The sequence below is a fragment of the Saimiri boliviensis genome, chromosome 12 (genome assembly GCF_048565385.1).
Source record: "Saimiri boliviensis isolate mSaiBol1 chromosome 12, mSaiBol1.pri, whole genome shotgun sequence".
In the NCBI taxonomy this organism is placed as follows: domain Eukaryota; kingdom Metazoa; phylum Chordata; class Mammalia; order Primates; family Cebidae; genus Saimiri; species Saimiri boliviensis.
This window is the reverse complement of record NC_133460.1, coordinates 111299052-111318697: the sequence shown is the minus strand read 5'-3', so window position 1 is coordinate 111318697 and position 19646 is coordinate 111299052. Positions and strand designations below refer to the sequence as shown.

Here is a 19646-nt window from a genome sequence, read left to right as displayed (position 1 = left end):
TAGATGAGACAGAACAACACTCATGGGAAAGGCTGATATCATCCCAGATTCTGGGACTTAAAACTGTCAGGGAGAAGCAACGGGACATGGGCAGGGAGCTCTGAGTTCTGCTGCCCCTTGCTCACGGCTGCTCAGCATAAGGTATGGGTCACTTCCAACCTCAGAAATAATTTTTGCGGTAGGGGGTCCTTAGAATATCAAGTTGCAAGTAGAAAGAAAAGGAAAACCCTGGAGAGGGTATGAAAATGCTGAGGACATGAGCAAAAAGTCCCATGAAGGAGAAACACCAGTGCACTGAAACTCAGGGCTGTACCTTCTTCTCTCTAACTATTAATACCTCAAATGTTTGCTGATACACGGTTGTCCGACTGTGAAAACAAGCTGTAAATATTTCTGCATTACATACAAGAAAATCAAAGACTGGATGGAAATCACAGGCACTTCTGTTTTGTGCTCTCTTAGAAAAATGTGCTGCCCTTATTTTGAGGCAAAATGTGTGTGCAGCCTCTCCTCTTGGGCCATGGCAAAGGAAGGCCTCTAATCTCTCAAAATCAGCTTGTATCCCCCCGAGCCCAATGCGGAGGAAAGTCACCACAACTCCAAAATGAGTTATGGCCCAATTCTCCTCCCTGAGAAGAAGGAGACGAGGAGTGCAGGCTCATCAGTGTCAAGTGGGAGAAACGGGGGTTTCTCAGACCAGACGGAGCTGGGTGGAAAGGAAAAGGAGGAAGAAAGAAAGCAACACAGAAAATCAAGACAGGGAAGGTGAAAGGCCAAAGCTGAAAAGTCCCTCTGGCTTCTGCAAATGGAGGCAGCCAGCATGTGTGTGGACGTGGGTGTGCACACATCTGCTGGCGTGTCCTCGAGGGTGTCTGATTTGGCGGTGGCTTGTGGGCTAGGTAGTCCTGTTGTCATTAACTGCAATTGTTCACTGGTAGGGTTTGTGGCTAACAACAGTGTAAAGCCTTCCTTGCTTTTAAATATTTCTCCCTACGTTAACGACATTTTAAGGAACATCGGATATATATTTCTTTCCATTAAACCACTACAAGTTTGGTAAAATTATAGCATGAAACATACTTTGAGACATGTCCCTATTTTTCCCCCATTTCATGAGCTATCAAACTGCATTCTTTTACTAACTCTCCTTTTACCAGCAATATATCAGAATGCCTAAATATCTTTTGTATTAATTTGGAATATAGGCTTTACAGTGAAATGTTAAAGTTCACTATTTTCTCCAATCCACTTTGTATCTGTAGTATACATATATGCTTCCAAATGAGTCCTCCAAGGATATATGACACACATTGAACAAATACAATAATTATGATATAATATCTTCCATTTGCCCAGAAATAAAAATTATTTGTGAATGATGATAATTGCTGAGATTTAGATTCCAAGTTGGTGTTCAGGGAAACAGCTAAGTAATGTTTGTTTCCCATCGAGGCAACGATTAGTAAAATGGCAAAATGGTCTATTTGTGAACTTCTGAAACACATAAATATTTGGCATACCATTCGGCCCAAGAGAGGCTGCCTTTGTATCTTGTCTACGCCTTATGACAGAGACGCATCCTGTGGATAATCATTGTAATAATATTACCCGCTGATCAAGGGCTGTGCTAAGGCTGTTAGAACTATGGCTCTTTCAACACTCTCACTTTAACAGAATACGGCCTCTTCCAATCATACAAAACATTCTCTTCCTGTCCCACTTTTCAGGCAGTGAAACTGAGACTCAGAGGTTTCACCGTCCGAAGGAGTGAATGGCAAAGCTGGGTGTTCAGGTTGCACCCTACGCCAGGTACTTACTGGCTAACCTTATTTCTTTACCCCTTGTCCAGACGCACATTAATACATTAATTCTTTCTCTAAGGAATCTGAAGCCGCTACTGATGACCAACACGAGGCAGAGATTCACTTTCCCCTACTCTTGCAGTTGTCAGAGAAAGTTGGAAGAGGGTGAGGAAGAAGAGCCTTCGAAGTACTCTGCCCACAGTTGATCCTGACGCAGTCGCTGTGACCCAGACTCTTCTCTTCCCCGTGAGACGAGGAGCTTTTTTTGCTCCAGAAGAGGCCTGTATCAGCCTCGGTGAACCTAGTAGGTGCTGAAATCAATTTTCTGCAGTCAAACCAGTTGCACAATGGAGACTTACACATTAGAATAAGTGAAATCACCAGGTCAGCTGTTTATCACCAGAAGCAATGTATCAATGTGCTATCAGGCTGAAAGTAGAAAGAAAAGCATCACCCTTGAGGGGGGTCTCAAAATGCTGAGGGCATAAGCAGAGAGTCACATTAATGAGAAACGCCAGTGCAGCCAGACTCCGGCCAAATGCGGGAACAGGTGACGTGGACACACTGAACTGAGGGAGCGGACTGCCACATAATGCTGAAAAATTCATGCAAGGCAATGCATGCCAGAGCCGCGGTGACACAGAAAACGGAAAACCGAAGAGAACACAGCAATTTCCATAAAGCAAGTCCTGGGGAGTACGTCAATGCCCTGTTGGGAAGTCTCCACTGACAAGAATGTCACAAACGGCTCCTCGTTAAACCACGATGGGGATTAATTACAGGAGGCCCAGAAAGGCCAGAAGGACGGGCTATCGCCACAAGTTAGAGGCAGTGCTGCCGGGCATCACGTGTTCTCTTTTTACTAAACCGAAGAAAATGTTCCAGAAGTCATTTACACTGTTCAGTCTTTCCTTTCTTAGCAAACATAAGTCTTGCTATTTCAGTTCTTTTCTAAGTTGAAGTGTGCGCTCCATTAGGAAAGAGATGAACTGCATGTTACAATTCAGTGAAACGCCCCTCCCTGTCCTCCCTGCCCTTTGGGAACGAACTCCCATCCTTGCCCTGTCGGCATTTTCACTGGGCAAGTCCTGTAGATACCATGAAGCCTTATGGTTTCCATGAACACAACAGAACCCTGCAGCGTATCTGTGGACTTATGAGGGTGGATGAAATGGGTATTCACAGAAGCTCTTTGAAACCAGTCATTTATAAGAAACAAAAATAAGGAGGCTCTGTGAAAATAAAACTATAATTCTGTGGGCTCAGAAGAAAATGACTATTCTGTGCTTTAACTGATCTATTTCAAATGCATTTGGGAGATGACTGCTAAATGAAGCTTTTGGTTTTTAAACAATGGGTAGCCTAGCAGGTAGGCTGGAGCAAGCCACCTTGCAGAACTCATCCCAGGGCCTGGCCACAGGGACTTGGCTCCAGCACCAGCAGCTGAGTCAGAATCAGTCAGTACGCAAAAATAAGACATACTCCTTTTAACTTCAAAGCAATGCAAAATAGGGCCAAAGAAGTCAGGATATGCTCACAGAAAACGTAAAAACCAGGACACTAAATGCCTGATAAACAACAACAACAAAATGTGAACCTCATTAGTAATCAAAGATGAAAATGATACATCATTATTTGCTTGCCAAAATAGTACAGAAGTATTTAAATAATGATAATGTGAGCAAGGGTGCAGGGGATGAGGACTCTTATGTGGAACATAAATTGCTATAACCTTTTTAAAAAGTGATTTGGAGACACGTTTGAAAAGTCTTGAAAATAAATATCATCTCCTCAGTAATTCTCCTTCTAATAATCCACCAAAGGAATCAATTCAAAATAGAAAATTTCATACCCAAAGATGTCCATAGCATTGCTGAAAATTCTAAACATCCACAAGAAACTGTGTAAATGATATGATATTTTGTAGGATTGCAAGATAAAATATAAGATGCCTAGCTCCATTTGAATCTCAGATAAGCAAAGAAAAATAAATATGTCCCTCATGTTGCAATGAAATATTATATGAGACACACATATACTAAAAAAAATACTGTTGTTTACCTAAAGTTCAAGTGGAACTGGGTGTCCTATATTTTTATGTGTGAAATCAAGCAATCGTAACTTGTTACGATGAAATATTGTGCAACCATTAAATCATTAAACATTAGCTATGAAAATATGGAGCATTTTAACAGCATGAGAAAAAAACTGAAGATGAAAACTGGAGGAATTACATATATCCATTTGAGCAATATAAAGAATATATAATAAAATAAAAACAAACAAAAAATGACTAGAAAAAACAGATACCAGATAGTAATGAGGGGAAGGAGACTATGCCCAGATTGTTTTAATAAAGTGAAAATATGTTAGCATTTTTAAAGGTGGTCCAGAAAGAAAAGAATCTCACCTGGCAGGAAGGACGAATTCTCCCTGCCTGCCCCTGATCTAGTTTCATTTCTTAGTCCCTGGTCTTCAAAACTCTCTCTCGAAGGGCTCCCCCTGTCGGTGTGGCCTTGGCTACCGCCTGGTCCTCCTCCCGGAGGGAGCCCTGGACAAAACTCGCCCCAGCACACCCCCAGCTCTCCTGCAAGTATCTCAGTGCCCCAGTTTTAAATCTGTTTGGGCCCCATTTCAATAGGTAGGTTGATAGGCAAAATGGAGAACAGGTAGAGCTGACCACCGGGAGAAGGAAAGACAGAACTGAGTACAGGTAGAATGGACAACAGATAGAACTGAGGCTGGGAGACGGAAAGGCAGGTAGAATTGAGCACAGGTAGAACTCACGCTAGGTAGAAGGAAAGACCGAACCAAGCACAGACAGGATGCACAATAGGTAGGACTTAGGCTGGGGAGAAGGAAAGGCAAGTAGAATTGAGCACAGGGAGAATTGGGCACAGGTAGAACTGAGGCTGGGGAGAAGAAAAGGCAGGTGGAATTGAGCACAGGTAGAACGGGGCGCAGGTAGAACTCCCGCTGGGTAGCAGGAAAGACAGAACCAAGCACAGAGAGAATGGATACCAGGTAGAACTGAGGCTGGGTAGAAGGAAAGGCAGGTAGAATTGGGCACAGGTAGAAGTGAGTCTCGGTAGAAGGAAAACAGCATGGGTAGAAAAGGTGGTGGAGCAGGGGGGCATTCGGTGACAGGCAAGTCAAATGTATGATGTTGTTGCAGGATATAAAAACAAGAGGCTAATAAACACACACTGGAGAATGGAAACTCAGGATGAAACACACCTTTAAAACAGTGCCTCTGTCCACTGTTTACAACAGCAAAGACCTGGAACCAACCCAAATGCCCATCAATGATAGACTAGACAAGGAAAATGTGGCACATATTCACCATGAAATACTATGTAGCCATAAAAAACAATGAATCCGTATCCCTTGTAGGGACATGGCTGAATCTGGAAACCATCATTCTCAGGAAACTGACACAAGAACAGAAAAATCAAACACCACATGTCCTCACTCATAGGAGGGTGTTGAACAATGAGAACACATGGACACAGAGAGAGGAGCACCACACACTGGGGTCTGTCGGGGGGAACAGGGGAGGGGCAGCGGGCGGGTAGGTAGGGAGGTTGGGGAGGGATAACATGGGGAGAAATGCCAGATATAGGTGACGGGGGGATGGAGGCAGCAAACCACATTGCCATGTATGTACCTATGCAACAATCCTGCATGATCTGCACATGTACCCCAGAACCTAAAATACAATAAAAAACATATAAACAGTGCCTTTGTCAACTGTGCCTAGTAAAAGGTATAAGTATGAGTGTATGAATTGGAAGAAAAAAATCCAAAAGGTTTTAATTCATATTCTTGAGAAGCTGTGAAGGTGTAATAAAAATGGCCTTAGCCATGTGAGTTGGATAGCAGGGTATAAAAGTGCTCTTCATAATTTCATCAACCAGACAAAAGCTGTCTCAATTGACCCTGGAACTCACACTTTGCACAGAGCACAGGTCTGCTCTCTAGAACACACACCACAGGAATAAATTTTAATGTTCTTCTAAGTTCTCTATAAGATCTTTGGGCAGTTCCCAGCCTCAGAAGCTGCTGAGCTGCAAACAAAGACACAGGATCGCCGAGTGTAGAGAGTAGGCACATGGTTTCAATAAAAGGAGAACTCTAATGATTGAATCCGGGATTATATTTCATGATTATATTTCAAGATTTGGGCCTTGTTAAAAAGTTTAACCATGTTTTCACTAAGACAGGTACTTTTTAAAGAGGATATCTCATTCAAATGCTTATATTTCAAATATATTAATGAACATAAATCCATTTATAATTACCATTAAAAAGTAATGAAAATGAATTGTGCAGTGACATTGTAAAATATATTGCTGAACAAAAAAACATAATGGTTATGACTTCTGAGTGACTTTTATTGTGGGGTGCATTCAAGCCTAAGAATCAATACTGTAAAGCATTATAAAAAGAATCTAGGAAAAGGGAATGTAACTGAGAATCGAGTCCTTCATTTAAGATGATTTGAATTAAATCCAAGTCTGAGTAAGTTCTTAGAGCTGATAAGGTGGAAGGCCACAGAGCACAATGGCTTTCTGTTTTCTAGAGGGAAAGCCAATGGCAAAATGTTCATAGGTGGTGTTTTCTGCAAGGAAATTTGAAAGAGAAAAACAGGGAATCCAGAAAATGTAAACAAAACTTCAAAATGTTACAAATTAGCCCAAAACTCCTGCAGAGTCTGCATAGAGCTGAAGTTTGTCAAAATATACTTCAGGGGCTTCTACATAACAAATGAAAAAGTATTTGAAATATGCCTTCATCCCAATTCCACATATCAGATGACAGTGAGGAGCATTTTAAAAATGCACAGACCCGCAAGGACCAGGAGAGTGAGAGGAGATGCAACTAAAGACAAGAGAATTCTGGAAGCAGGAAAGAGAGTGATGAGTGGTTACCAACCGCGCTTGAGGCGGGAAGGTGGTGACATTTAACAGGAAGCCTGTGAATCTCTGGTGCAAAACTCTAGGAAGGCCCAGCCACTGGGGGTGCCAGGTACTCAGAAAGTGAGGCTACATGTGAGGTGAAAACCAGCAGTGCTGAAGGCTTTGAAATGTGGCCCTATGTTCAGCCTGCCTTATACCCAGCATGTGCAGGGAGGGGCTCTCCAACTCACTCCTGGGCAGAGGACCACATGTTTATTCTCTGGACAAGGGAGGTGCTTGAAAAGCACAAGACAATGACAAGAACCACCTGGAAGAAACACCTGTTTGGTTTGATGTCAGATCAAACAGTAAGCTCTCCTCTCTCTTTTCTGCTCAGCTCCTAGCATATCAGCAAAAAGGCTCAAACTCACTCCCACCAATCTTAGTCCCACACCAAACCTAGAAAGAAGACCAGAAGAATCCTCTTCAGTGAAAACGACCAGGCAAAGAGAACATAAGCACTAATACTGAGCGTGGAGGTTCCAAAAGTATCAGAGCTCAGTCCATCCAGGCTCGTCATGCAGAAAAGCCCATACACCTCTAGGCCATGTGCACACACTTGGAGACAGAGGGTCTGAGCAAGAGCACTGGGCCTTGTGAAAAAAGTTCATCCAGCATTAATAAAGAAGACCAAAACAAACACAAACAGAACCCAGATGGAAGAAAATTTAGAAAATGTAAGAGAAGTTAAAAAAAAAAAAACCCTATAATAATAATATTATTATTATTATTTTTGAGATGGGGTGTTGCTCTGTCCCCCTGGCTGTAGTGCAGTGGTAACAATCTCAGCTCACTGCAATCTCCACTTCTCCAGTTCAAGTGATTCTCCTGCCTCAGCCTCCAGAGTGGCTGGGACTTCAGGTGTGCCATACCTGGCTAATTTTTTGTATTTTTAGTAGAGACCTGGTTTTGCCATGTGGTCAGGCTGGTCTTGAACCCCTGACCTCAGGTGATCCATCCACCTTGGCCTCCAAAGTGCTGAGATTACAGGTGTGAGGCACTGCGCCCAGCCAAAGAACTATAATTATTATTCTCAGGTAGAAAGGAGATTATATCCACAATTATCATATCTTTCTTATATTCCTCCCCCGACTTAGTGATTTTCAGACAGGATGTTTCTCAGATTTAATATAATAACATACTTGGAAAAATCTTTCAAGATTCTGTAATCCTTTTAAAGTTATAATTTCACTTAATATTTGTTGAAATAAAAATGAGACAGCTTCTCCTCTTTTCTTTGATTTTCTCACATAGGTGTTTTCATATCATATAGAATTTCTTTAAATCTACCTCAAAATCCTTTTAGGATTATGGGGTTAGAGGAGTATAAGAAAGAAATGATAATTAAAAATACAGAAAAAACAATGTAAAATGAGAACAGAGGATAGTGTGTGATGCTACATACACTGCACATCAGGAGTCATTGCTGTGCCCTCAAAAAATATGTCATGTTTTCTTAATTAAATACTTGATTAAGTATAAGATATAATAAAAAGGCTGATTCAGGTATTATTGTTAAAACTAAAGTTTGCGGAAAAATGGGTGTCCACTCTCATCACTGAACTTATAAAAACGTTTCTCATATAAACGACCCACAGTGAAACTGTCCCTTTTCTCATTTAAAGAAAAATTTATTCCCATGAGGTCTTTATTCAACATATACTTAATTTTTACACATTTAGTTTCCCAATTATAATTTCCTTATTTTATGAAGAACCTTAGAGTGAGGAATGTTTGTAAAAATAAATAAATAAATAAATAAATAAATAAATAAAAGCCAAAACTATACAAAACAGAAAATTTTACAGTGACGTCATCTGTTGGCTATCTAGAACTACTAACAACAAAATTAAACCTGTATCTCCAATTTCAATTGAGTGCTTAGTTGAATTCTTAGAGTACTAGTATCTCAAGTCATTCCAGGCATTAAAAGGAAATAAATATAATTTAAAAACAAAATCAATTTCATTTTTATTGTGACAGTAATTGCAGGAAGGTGTTTATTGGACAAATATACCAAAAGGGAATATTTGGATCTTAAATTACCCATAACAATTATTTGCTACTTATACAGTATAATAATTTAAACACATATTCACATTTGCTATGAAGAATAAAAATAAATTATAATCAAATATTACATATAAAAATATAGTTTATGGTGTCATAAGGAATATATACTTTGTTTGCAACTTCTTAATATAATTCATTTGATACTAAAGCAAGAGAGCAAAGCAGAAAATTTTATATTTTATTTTTATAAGTTCAATACATCAGGTAATATTAGAGCCTTCGAGAGTTGAGAATTTCGAAGTCTTATCGCCTGATATAGAGAATCTGGAAACACATAGAAACAAAAGTAATTCAGTCTTAAAAAAACTCTCATTATTAAAGAGAAGATCAATATGTTCATACACATTTTTAAATTGACTTTCATAAAGGACAATACTTATCACTGTTATAAATGAAAGTTGAAACTCTTTCTTAGGTAAAATTGGATGCGTTATATAAATCATAAAAGGATACTGTCCTCAATATTATTGACATTGGTTGGATGATATAATAAGGAGCAATGATGTCACATACATCATTAAATATTAAGAATGAAATATTTATAATAATACTTAGGTATTAATATAATACTTAAGTATTCAGTATCATGAATATTACATATTAAAACTAAATAAATGAATTAAAAATAAGAGACTTTGAAATACGAGATTATAGTATAATAAAAACAGATAACCTTTTATGCTACTTCTTATAAATAGGTATGTGTATATAATATAAACACACATTTGTATGTGGTTGTATGATCAAACACTGCACATTGAAAGTGATCACCCAATAGCTTATCTACTTACAAACTACATAAGCTACCAAAGTGATTGTAGCCACAAATCCCTAATGTTTATTTTCAAAATTGTTTACTGTGGTGGACTGAGCCTCAATTGGTGGGAAGTCACAAGGAATTCTGCAGTAGCCCTGTACCCGTCTAGCAGGGGTGTGCCGGAAAGCTTAAACGCAGGAAGCACATCCCAGCGGGATTCTGCTTCCACCCCTGCATCACTTTCCCCACCTCCCACAGGAAACTGAAGCTTCCCCAGATGGGTACTCCTAGAATGTGCCGTGAGAGATGGAGGTGATAAGCCTGAAGTGACAAGAAGATTCAAAACCATAAAGAGCACTGCCAAGTGCAACACTCACCATCCAATGAGTGTGTACCGTGTTGACAGCACTGAGTTCCCAGAGGCAGGCCAGCAGGAGATAAACACAGCCCCCGACCAGGATGACCTCAGTGCGAGGTTGGGTCATGACTATCTTCTAGACTAGTGGGGCCAAATCAAAAGGACAAAGGAGGTGGCATGGCGAGGCTCCCCTGGCCACGTGTGGGATGCCTGAGGCAATCTAAGTATCAAAATGAACAATGACAACAACCAAACGCAGCACACAGAATGAGGAAAAAAACCATGTGTCTATACAGACATACACGCGAGGCGGGAGGGTTGACGGGTTAAAGCAAAGCTGTGCCCTGCAGAAGACTACAAGCAAAAAACATGGAATGAAGAAGAGACTCTGATAAACCTTCATTATACCCTACCGTTCCTAAGCAACAATTTCTAACTCCGAAAGGAATGGATGGTCCAGGGGAGGCTCCTCAATAGGCACTGATACCATGAGGTGAAAGTTCTTTAGGGACCAAGACACTCAATCTGAAAGCAATACACCATGGATTCTTCCTAATTACAGTCTGGGCCTTTGGGTAGAATACTAAAGCACACATGATCACTTAGGTAGTATTTTTTGCCAAAAATGTTCCATCATGAGGAAATGAATAGATGGATTTGGAATATATGGCATTTGACAAGACAAATGGCAGGGACCTTAAAGTCAATGGGAAAACGTCATGGGGAATAGATATTACATATACTTGGGAATCACTGTTCATTTTTATAGGCATCATGATATTCCTGTAACTGCAGAGCAGAGTTATTTCACAGGAGTTGCACGAAACGAGGAAAGATATGCCCTCATGTCAGTGACCAACTTTTTGGTCTGTCAAAAAAGAAAGTTTAAACATGCAGGGATAATGCAGACATGACAAAATTTTAATATGCAGTGAATTTAGGTGAGTATGCTGTTTAACACTAATATTGATTCAACATTTCTGTACATATGAAACATCTCAAAATAAAATGCTGAAGAAAAACAACTTCTACCCACAGTCTAGTAAAGACTTATATGACAACAATTAATTAAGACACATTGTTACAAATATTATAAAAGGGAATTCTTACAGACTGTTAGGGAATTCTAAAAAGGAGGTATTTCTTTTCTAATCAAAGAAACTATTACTAAATATAATAATAGAACTACAAGCAATGATTTAGGTATTTTAACTTGGGCAAAGGGAAGTAGTACAGAGAGTTGAGCACCAGGAATCATCACTCAGAAAAATGTCCGAGGACCTAAAATACAACTAGAGGGCTTTGTTGCTTTTGCACATAAAGCTCCACCTTATGCATTCTCCTTCTTAGGTACAGGAATGATTTATTTATTTGGATTATTCACTCTAGAGGTATATTCGGGTCTTAACAAAATACAGTGGAACAAAATACAGTGGAAGTGTTAAGAAAGAGTACAAATGTCTTACTTCCCTACCAAATATGGATCCCAACATCACTCTTGCTCCTTTCATTATTTAATACTTTTTGTTTTATGGCAAAAGTTATACAGATAAATGATACAAAATTAGTTTAGGAATCAAGAGTAAAGGTTTCAAAGGCAGACAAGTGGAATAATCACTTGACCCAGGGTGCAATTGTTGTATAATTATAACACGCTATTTAACCTTTCTGAGTCTTACGTTCCTCATCTGTAAAACTGGGATCATGATTCTAAAATCTGGAATTCTTGAAAACTTTAATTAGATATGTATTTAAGGGTATTTGCAGAGCGGCTGGCTACATAAATGAATAGTGGCTATGATGATGGTGGTGGTGATGAAGAATAAAACACAAAACCACATAGAGAAGAATATTTTAAAATAAAAAAATTGTATGTTGAAACATACAAAATACAAGAGAATCAAATAAGACCTAAAAAGTGGAGAAATATACCATATTCATGAATGGAAGACTCAATATGATCAAGACTTACTATAAAACTACAGATATCAAGACAGCGTGGTACTGAAAAGGACGCAGAGACAAACAAAACAAACTGCCTACACACAGGGTTAACTGATTTTTTTTTTTTAATGCCATGAAAGATCAATGTGCAAACAGTCATTTTTCCACAGATGGTGCTGAAACAGTTGGATACCCAAATGTAAAGGAAGGAAGGAAGGAAGGAAGGAAGGAGGGAGGGAGGGAGGGAGGGAGGGAGGGAGGGAATGGAGGGAGGGAGGGAGGGAGGGAGGGAATGGAGGGAGGGAGGGAATGGAGTGGGGAGAGGAGGGGGAAGTAGAAGCAGATGGGGAAGGGGAGGGAAAGGCAGGGAGAAAGAAAGGATCCATACCTTACACCATACACAAAAATTAACTCAAAATGTAACATAGAGTTAAATGCAAAACTTAAAACAAAACTTTTAAAAGAAAACACAGGAAACTTTTGTGCCCTAGGCATAGGAATATATTTCTTGGGATACAAAAAGCATGAAACATAAAATTTTAACATTGATAAATTGAACTTTATCAAAATTAAAAACTTTTGGTCTTTGAAAGACACTATACAGAAAGTAAAAAGACGGACTGCAGAATTAGAAAAAGTATTTCTAAAAACATCTATTTGACAAAGGGATGCATCCAGAATATACAGAGAACTCTCAAAAATCACTAAGAAGAAAACAACCCACCAAAAATTTGCAAAAAATATTGTCAGCAGATATTTCACCAAAAAAAAGGGACACAAATGGCTGAGATGCACATGAAAACATGTTTTTATCTCACTAGTCACTAGGAACATACAAATTAAAACCACAATGAAATGTAACTACACACCTATTAGAATGGCTAAAATCTAAAACAACAAAGATGCAGAGTCATGGAAACTCACGTGCTGCTCTGAAGGCAAAATGGTAAAGCCATGTTTGGAAATAGTTTGTTAGCTTCATATAAAGTTGATGATACACTTGCCACATGATCCAACCATGCTGCTTCCAAGTAGTTACTGAAGAGAAATGAAAAGATATGCCCACAACACAGAGACTTCTATGCAAATATGTATAGAATTCTCTTCATAACTGCTACCTATAGGAGACACTCAGAACACCTACTACCTACTAAGTAGACAAATTATGGCACATCTATGTGATGAAATTGTATTCAGCAATAACGAGGAACAAACTACTGATAAATAAACATGAGTGAATCTCCAACACATCATGCTAAGCAAAAGAAGCCAGACACAAAAGGCTACATACTGTACGAATCCATTCTTATGTCATTCTAGAAAACGCAGTACTAGAGGGACACAGAGAGAACTGACTGCAGAGGGGCATGAGAAATATTTTTATGGAAATGAAAATAATCTAAATCTTGTATTTGGTAGTGGCTACACAACTGTATTGTCTGTCAAAATTTAGAATGAGAAAGAATGAATTTTACTATATAAAAAATATATAAAGTATATACTTTATAAGTATAAAATATATACGAATTACACTTTATGAAGTATATAAAGTATACTTTATATGTTTATATGCTTTATATAGCATATATACTTATATATAATTATTATATATGTATGAAATATACATGTTATATACTTTTATGTATAAAATGCATATGCTTTTATATGTGTAAAATATAAAGTATATATTTTATATATTTTAAAATATATAAAGATGAAAATATGAAAATCACCATGTCCTATAAGCCATATATAATTTATATTTCAAAGGATTCCTTCTTGCTCTTACCCTGATATAGAAACAGAGTAGGTTCAATTTAATTAATACTTTATTGTAGCTTTCAAATGGCTTTGCTACTCAGTATTGTAAGGCCTACTTCATTAACCTTGTTTTTCACATTTTTCTTGAGTATTCCTGCCAAGTTATTCTTTTGCATGTACTTTAGAATCACATTATTGAGTTTGAAACAAGTCCTATTGGGATTCAAATTGGAATTCCATTGAATTTTTAAATTAATTGAAGAGGCTTACAATATTAGCCTTCCCATTTAGACATGCAAACTGTCTCTCCATTTGTTCAAGTCTATTTTTATGCCATTTCAGGAGTTTTGTGATTTTCATCATATGGATCTTAAACAGCTCTTTTTATTTTTGTGTCTATTGAAGAGAGTAGTTTTTTCAATAACCCTTTGAATATTTTGTGTATTTTTATTTGTATGCTAGGATAAACTATTGAATTTGATGTGTATATTCTGCAATTGAACCTACAGCATTCTCTTATTACTTCCAAACAATTTTTCCCCCGCTCTGGAGAGGGTTTCTGAATATCAAACCAACATCTGTCAATATGTTTGTGTTGTCTTTTCTAATCACTGTTAAGTCTTAATTCTGCTTCTGGACTGATTAAGACTGCATTATCAGGATAATGTCAAATTATAATGACAGCAAGTGCCTGTTTTCTTAAGTGATTTTAATGGGCAGGATTTTAGTGTCTAACTTGTAACTATTATTTTCAATGTTGGTTTAAGATACTGTATATATCATGTCAAGGAAGAATTCCTAACCTCGGGACGGCTATAACAAAATGCCTCAAGTTATGGTTATGGACATTATTAACAAATATGGTTATGGAGATTATTATAAAACAAGAGTTCTATTGTTGAAGAACAAGTAGATTAACAATAAAATAAAGCATCTGAAAACACATCATATGGATGCTGTTAAATTCTTCCTAATAGGGGAAGAATGGTACCCTCCAAAACATAATTTATATGTAAGGTCAAACTATAATAAAATGAAACTTAGAAGATCAACATTTTTTATAATTCTTATTTCCTATCAAGGGAATGTAGCCACATTATTTATCCATTTGCTTAAACTTTTGTGAAGGCACACTGTGTTTCAGACATTGTTCTTGAAGCCCGCATGAAGCTCACATTCTATTGAGAGTGCTCTGACAGAGAACTTACTGGCAGCTGAATTTCAACATTAGCCTCACTTGTCAGAGTTGACATTAATTAGTATCTTAATAAGACCATCTGGTACCTGGAGTAAGTTAATAGTTATGCACTTGGCAAGCATACACTGTAGATGTTTCACATCACATTTTCTGGGGGAAAGCATCTCTTGAATGTCTGCTCATTGAGAAAAATAATCAAGGGGATATCAATGTAAACATATAGTTTTGTTTGTAGCATATCCACTGTTATGTAGACAAAATTCATATTTCCAACTTCCAAGTTATTTTTATACAGACATAATAAAAATATTAGAAGAGGCCATTTCACTTATCAAAATTTAGAGCCTGCACTTAGTAATTACCAAATAAACACTTAGCATTGATCATACTGGTGACTATCATAATTCTAATTAGGGAATACAAAACATTGGTTTACAGAGATTAAGCTCCTTGAATAAAATTCATATATATTAATGATACTTTCTCACTTATGACAATCATGGATATTTCAGTTATTTGTCTCATACATAAAATTAAATAGGGATCATGACAAATAAAACCAAATTCCTTTAACCTAAACCAAAAACTCTAATCACCAGTCACATAGTGAAGATGCAGATTGAAAGTCACTTTGCAACAGATGTTCAGTCAAGATTTTTTATTTTTTATTAATCTTGCTTAGAGGAGATCTTAACAGCCTGCAGCGGAAGGTAAATCCACAAAGTAGTACTATAATGACTAATTTAAATTACTTTCCATACTTGTTTGTAAAACTGAGTATGTTTTTCACAAGCTAATTATCTGGCTACACAGTTAAAAGTTGTGAAATGCAGTGCTCCTATTTCCTGTCTAAACAAGCAGCACACGAGATCATCAAATGAAGCCCACTTGTTTTGAATTTCAACCTGCTGTATTGATGTCCCAAAGGGGCAAAAAGCAGATATCTAGGTTGATTGGTTAAATAGAAACAAGGTCAATAGGAGGCCTTTATTTGAAAGGATCAGAAACCTCAGACACTACTGCATTGTAAATACGGTAGGAATATCACCACTATTTAGTATAAAATCATTATCATAAATAAAAACAATAACAGCAGTATGAATGTGGACCAAGGCACAGACCTACAAGGCCATGAAGAGTGCGCCAGCCTCACATCACCTCCCGGACTCTGCCTCTGTTGCTCGCATTGTTCCAGCCACAGTATCTAGAAAAAGATCCTGGAATTTGCTGTTTGCACCCTTCAGGATTATAGTCTACCTGTGCCCTCTACAGAATGCTTCTCTGCTGGCCACCTGGTTCACTTCCTTCCCTCCTTTTTTGCCTTCTCCAGGCACCAGTCAGGTTGATACAAATTGCATACCTTGTTTATGGTCTCTCCTCGCTAGAATACCCACTCCATGTGCACAGGGACCTTGGTTTTGCTTGGCTGAAGGACCCCTAGCAGACAGCCTTTACCTATGGGACACACAAACCGTCTCTCCATTTGTTCCAGTCTATCTGAAGAAATGGAGAAGTTTATTTGAACAAATGAAGCTGCCTGAGCAAATGCACTCAGTCTTCCATTTGTTTTAAAGAACATCTAACGGCAAAGAAAAGAAGCCAGACAAAAACAAGAAGAAAGGAAAAACATTTATTCCAACAAAAATAAAAGCCTTGAACCTAAACAAGGGGGAAATGATTCTATCAATTAATGAGGGAATGTACTTCTGACAAAGTTACAGATTTCATTTCTAGTATTCTTAAAGATCCCCAAGCCGCTGGCTAAATGGCACTACTCAAGAAATGTGTTTAGCCAGGCATGGTGGCCTGTGCCTGTAGTCCCAGCTGCTCAGGAGAGTGAGGAAGGAGAACTGTATGGGCCTGCGAAGTGGAGGCCACAGTGATCCACGATTGTGCCACTGCATTCCAACTTGGGCCACAGACAGAGACCTCATCTCAAATAAATAAATAAAATAAAATGTACATTCTAAGATAATAAATAGACCAAAATTTTCCTGCATTGAATAGCACTGAATTCATATTTTCAAAATAACTTTGTGGTGGGGGCTTGTGGAGAGAACATTTAAATTGTTAAAAACGACAAAACAAAAACCCTTGGATTCAGTGTAACATTCTCTAAAGAGAGTTTGCTCTCCATGTGATCATTTTCAAAGCAAACTCTAACCCTGCTCTGATAGAAAAGAATTATCTAAAGAGTCTCAAAACAAAAATTTCTGGTTGTTTAATAAAAGTTGCATTAATACAAGTAAGCAAATGTATGATAAAATATGCTTTAAAAATAAAAGACTTGGGAATAATTAAACCAAGAAAGAGAAATATCTGTATACTAAAAACTATAAAACACTGACAAAATTGAAGATGACACAAATAAATGGAAAGATATCTTATGTTCATGGATTAGAAGAATTAACATTGTTAAAATATCCATACTACTCAAAGTTAACTACAGATTCAACGTAAGCCCCATTCAAAATTCCAATGACATTTTTCACTAAAATTAAAAGAATAATCCTAAGATGTGTTTGGAACCACACACACACACACACACACACACACACACACGAAAAAAGGAAAAGAAACAGAATGGCTAAAGCAATTTTGGACAAAAATAACAAAGCTGGAGGCATTAGACCACCAGATTTTAAAATCTAATACAAAGCTATAGTAATCAAAACAATATAGTGCTGGCCATAAAAACGGGCACATTGACCAATGAAACAGAATAGACGGCCTGGAAATAAATCCACGCACTTACAGCCAATTGATTTTCAACAAAGATGCCAAGAACACACAACGAGGAAAGGATAGTCTTCAATAAAGATGCTGGAAGAACTGGATATCCATATGCAAAAGAATGAAATTATGACCTTATCTCATGCCATAGACAATAATTAACTCAAAATGTATTAAAAACCTAAAGCCCAAAACTGTAAAACTCCTAGAAGAAAACATGAAGAAAAAAAAAACCTCTTGAAATTGGTCTGGGCAATGACTTTTTGAATACAACCTTAAAAAGCACAATAAAAAATAAAGCTAAAAATAGATGAATGATGTTAAATCAAACTAGAAAGTTGCTGTACAGCAAAGGGCATAATCAACAGAGCGAAGAGACTACCTACAAAATGGGAGGAAATATCTGCAATTCATACATCTGATAGGGGATTAATATCCAAAATATATAAGAAACTCAAATCACTTAATAGCAAGAAAATAAATGACTTGATTTAGAAATGGGCAGAGGAAATAAAAAGACATATTTAGTACATGTGCTGCTGAAATGATCACTGGATAGATATTAAAAAATAAAGTGGCCAAGAGATATATGAAAAAATGCTCAACATCACTAATCCTCAGTGAAATGCAAGTTAAAACCGGAATAAGACATCACCTCCCACCTGTTAGAACGGCTTCTATCAACAAAAGGAATGAGAACAAGTGTTAGTATGTGGAGAAAAGGGAGCCCCTGCGTGCTGTGGGTGGGAATGTAAATTTGTTAACAGCCATTATGGAAAGCACAATAGAGAACCCTCAAAAAATTAAAAATAAAATTAACAGATGATCCTGCAATCCCACTTCTGAGAATATACTCAAAGGCAATGAAATCAATATGCTGAAAATATATTTGCACTCCCATGTACACTGTAGCATTATTCACAGTGGTCAAAGTAGGGAATCAACCTAAGTGTTCATCAATGGACGAATAGATTCGGAAAATGTGATCTAAAAACAAAGTGGAGTATGGTTCAGCCTTAAGAAAGGAGAATACAGCATCATTTGGAACTACATGGACGAAACTGGAGGGCATTATTTTAAGTGAAATTAGCAAGGCACAGAAAGACAAATAGAGCATGATCTCAATTCTAAGTGGACTCTACAAGTCGAATTCATAGAAGCAGAGAGTGGAATCGTGGTTACTAAGGACTGGGGAGTGAGGGGCCTGGGGAGACACTGGTCAAAGAACGAAAAATTTTATTTAGGCAGGTGGAATAAGTTCAAGAAGTCCATATCATGGTGACTTTCGTTAATAGCAATATACTGTACACTTGAAAACTGCAAAAACAGTTTTTAAGTGTTCTCACCACACGCAATAAATAAGTATGTGAGATAATGCATGTTAGTTAGCTCGACTTAGCTAGTCTGCAATGTATGCATACATCAAAACCTCATGTCGTACATCATAAATACATATAATTAATCAATTTAAAAAATAAAATTTAAAAACTTTGACATAATGAAAATCTAATATGCTAGAGAATTTGTGTGATTTTCCACACAGAACAAGAACACATGGCTTGTGTTTCACAAAAAAGGGATCTGTGAGTCTATTCAATCAGCAGTAACAAGGATCTGCTCCAACCTGCAGGCACAGCCTCGTGGCTGTTCACCACCTGCAGAGCTTCATCATGTGTCCCAGGCATGTCACATCATCAAAAGACATGGCAAAGGCTATCACCAAGCCACAGACTGTGCCTGGGACCCACCCCGCAAGCATAATGCAGAGGTGGAATTCAGCCCCTGGAAGCAGAAATCCTCATTTTGTGAACAGGCTTTTTATAGCATTTGAAAGAACAGTCTGCTCAGTGCTCTCTGCTGGTCACCACACAGCAGATGAGAAACAAAGTGAGTCTTCCAGCCACCTAGGGGCCAGGCAGCGCTGGGGTGACGCAAATACATGTTCTGGAGAATTTAGCAGGAGCACGTTCATCTAAATTCTATGAGGAAGGAGGGAAGTTGTGCCCCCAGTGATTTAACCCTTCTCACTCTACCATATCACAGCATAATTTCCTCAAAAGAA

General features: G+C 37.9%; 1 protein-coding gene across 3 annotated transcripts in view; it reads right to left on the bottom strand.

Annotated features, from left to right (window-relative positions):
* Window positions 1-19646, bottom strand: part of DOCK1 (dedicator of cytokinesis 1) — a 535347-nt gene that overhangs the window by 204609 nt on the left and 311092 nt on the right. The window lies entirely within an intron of this gene.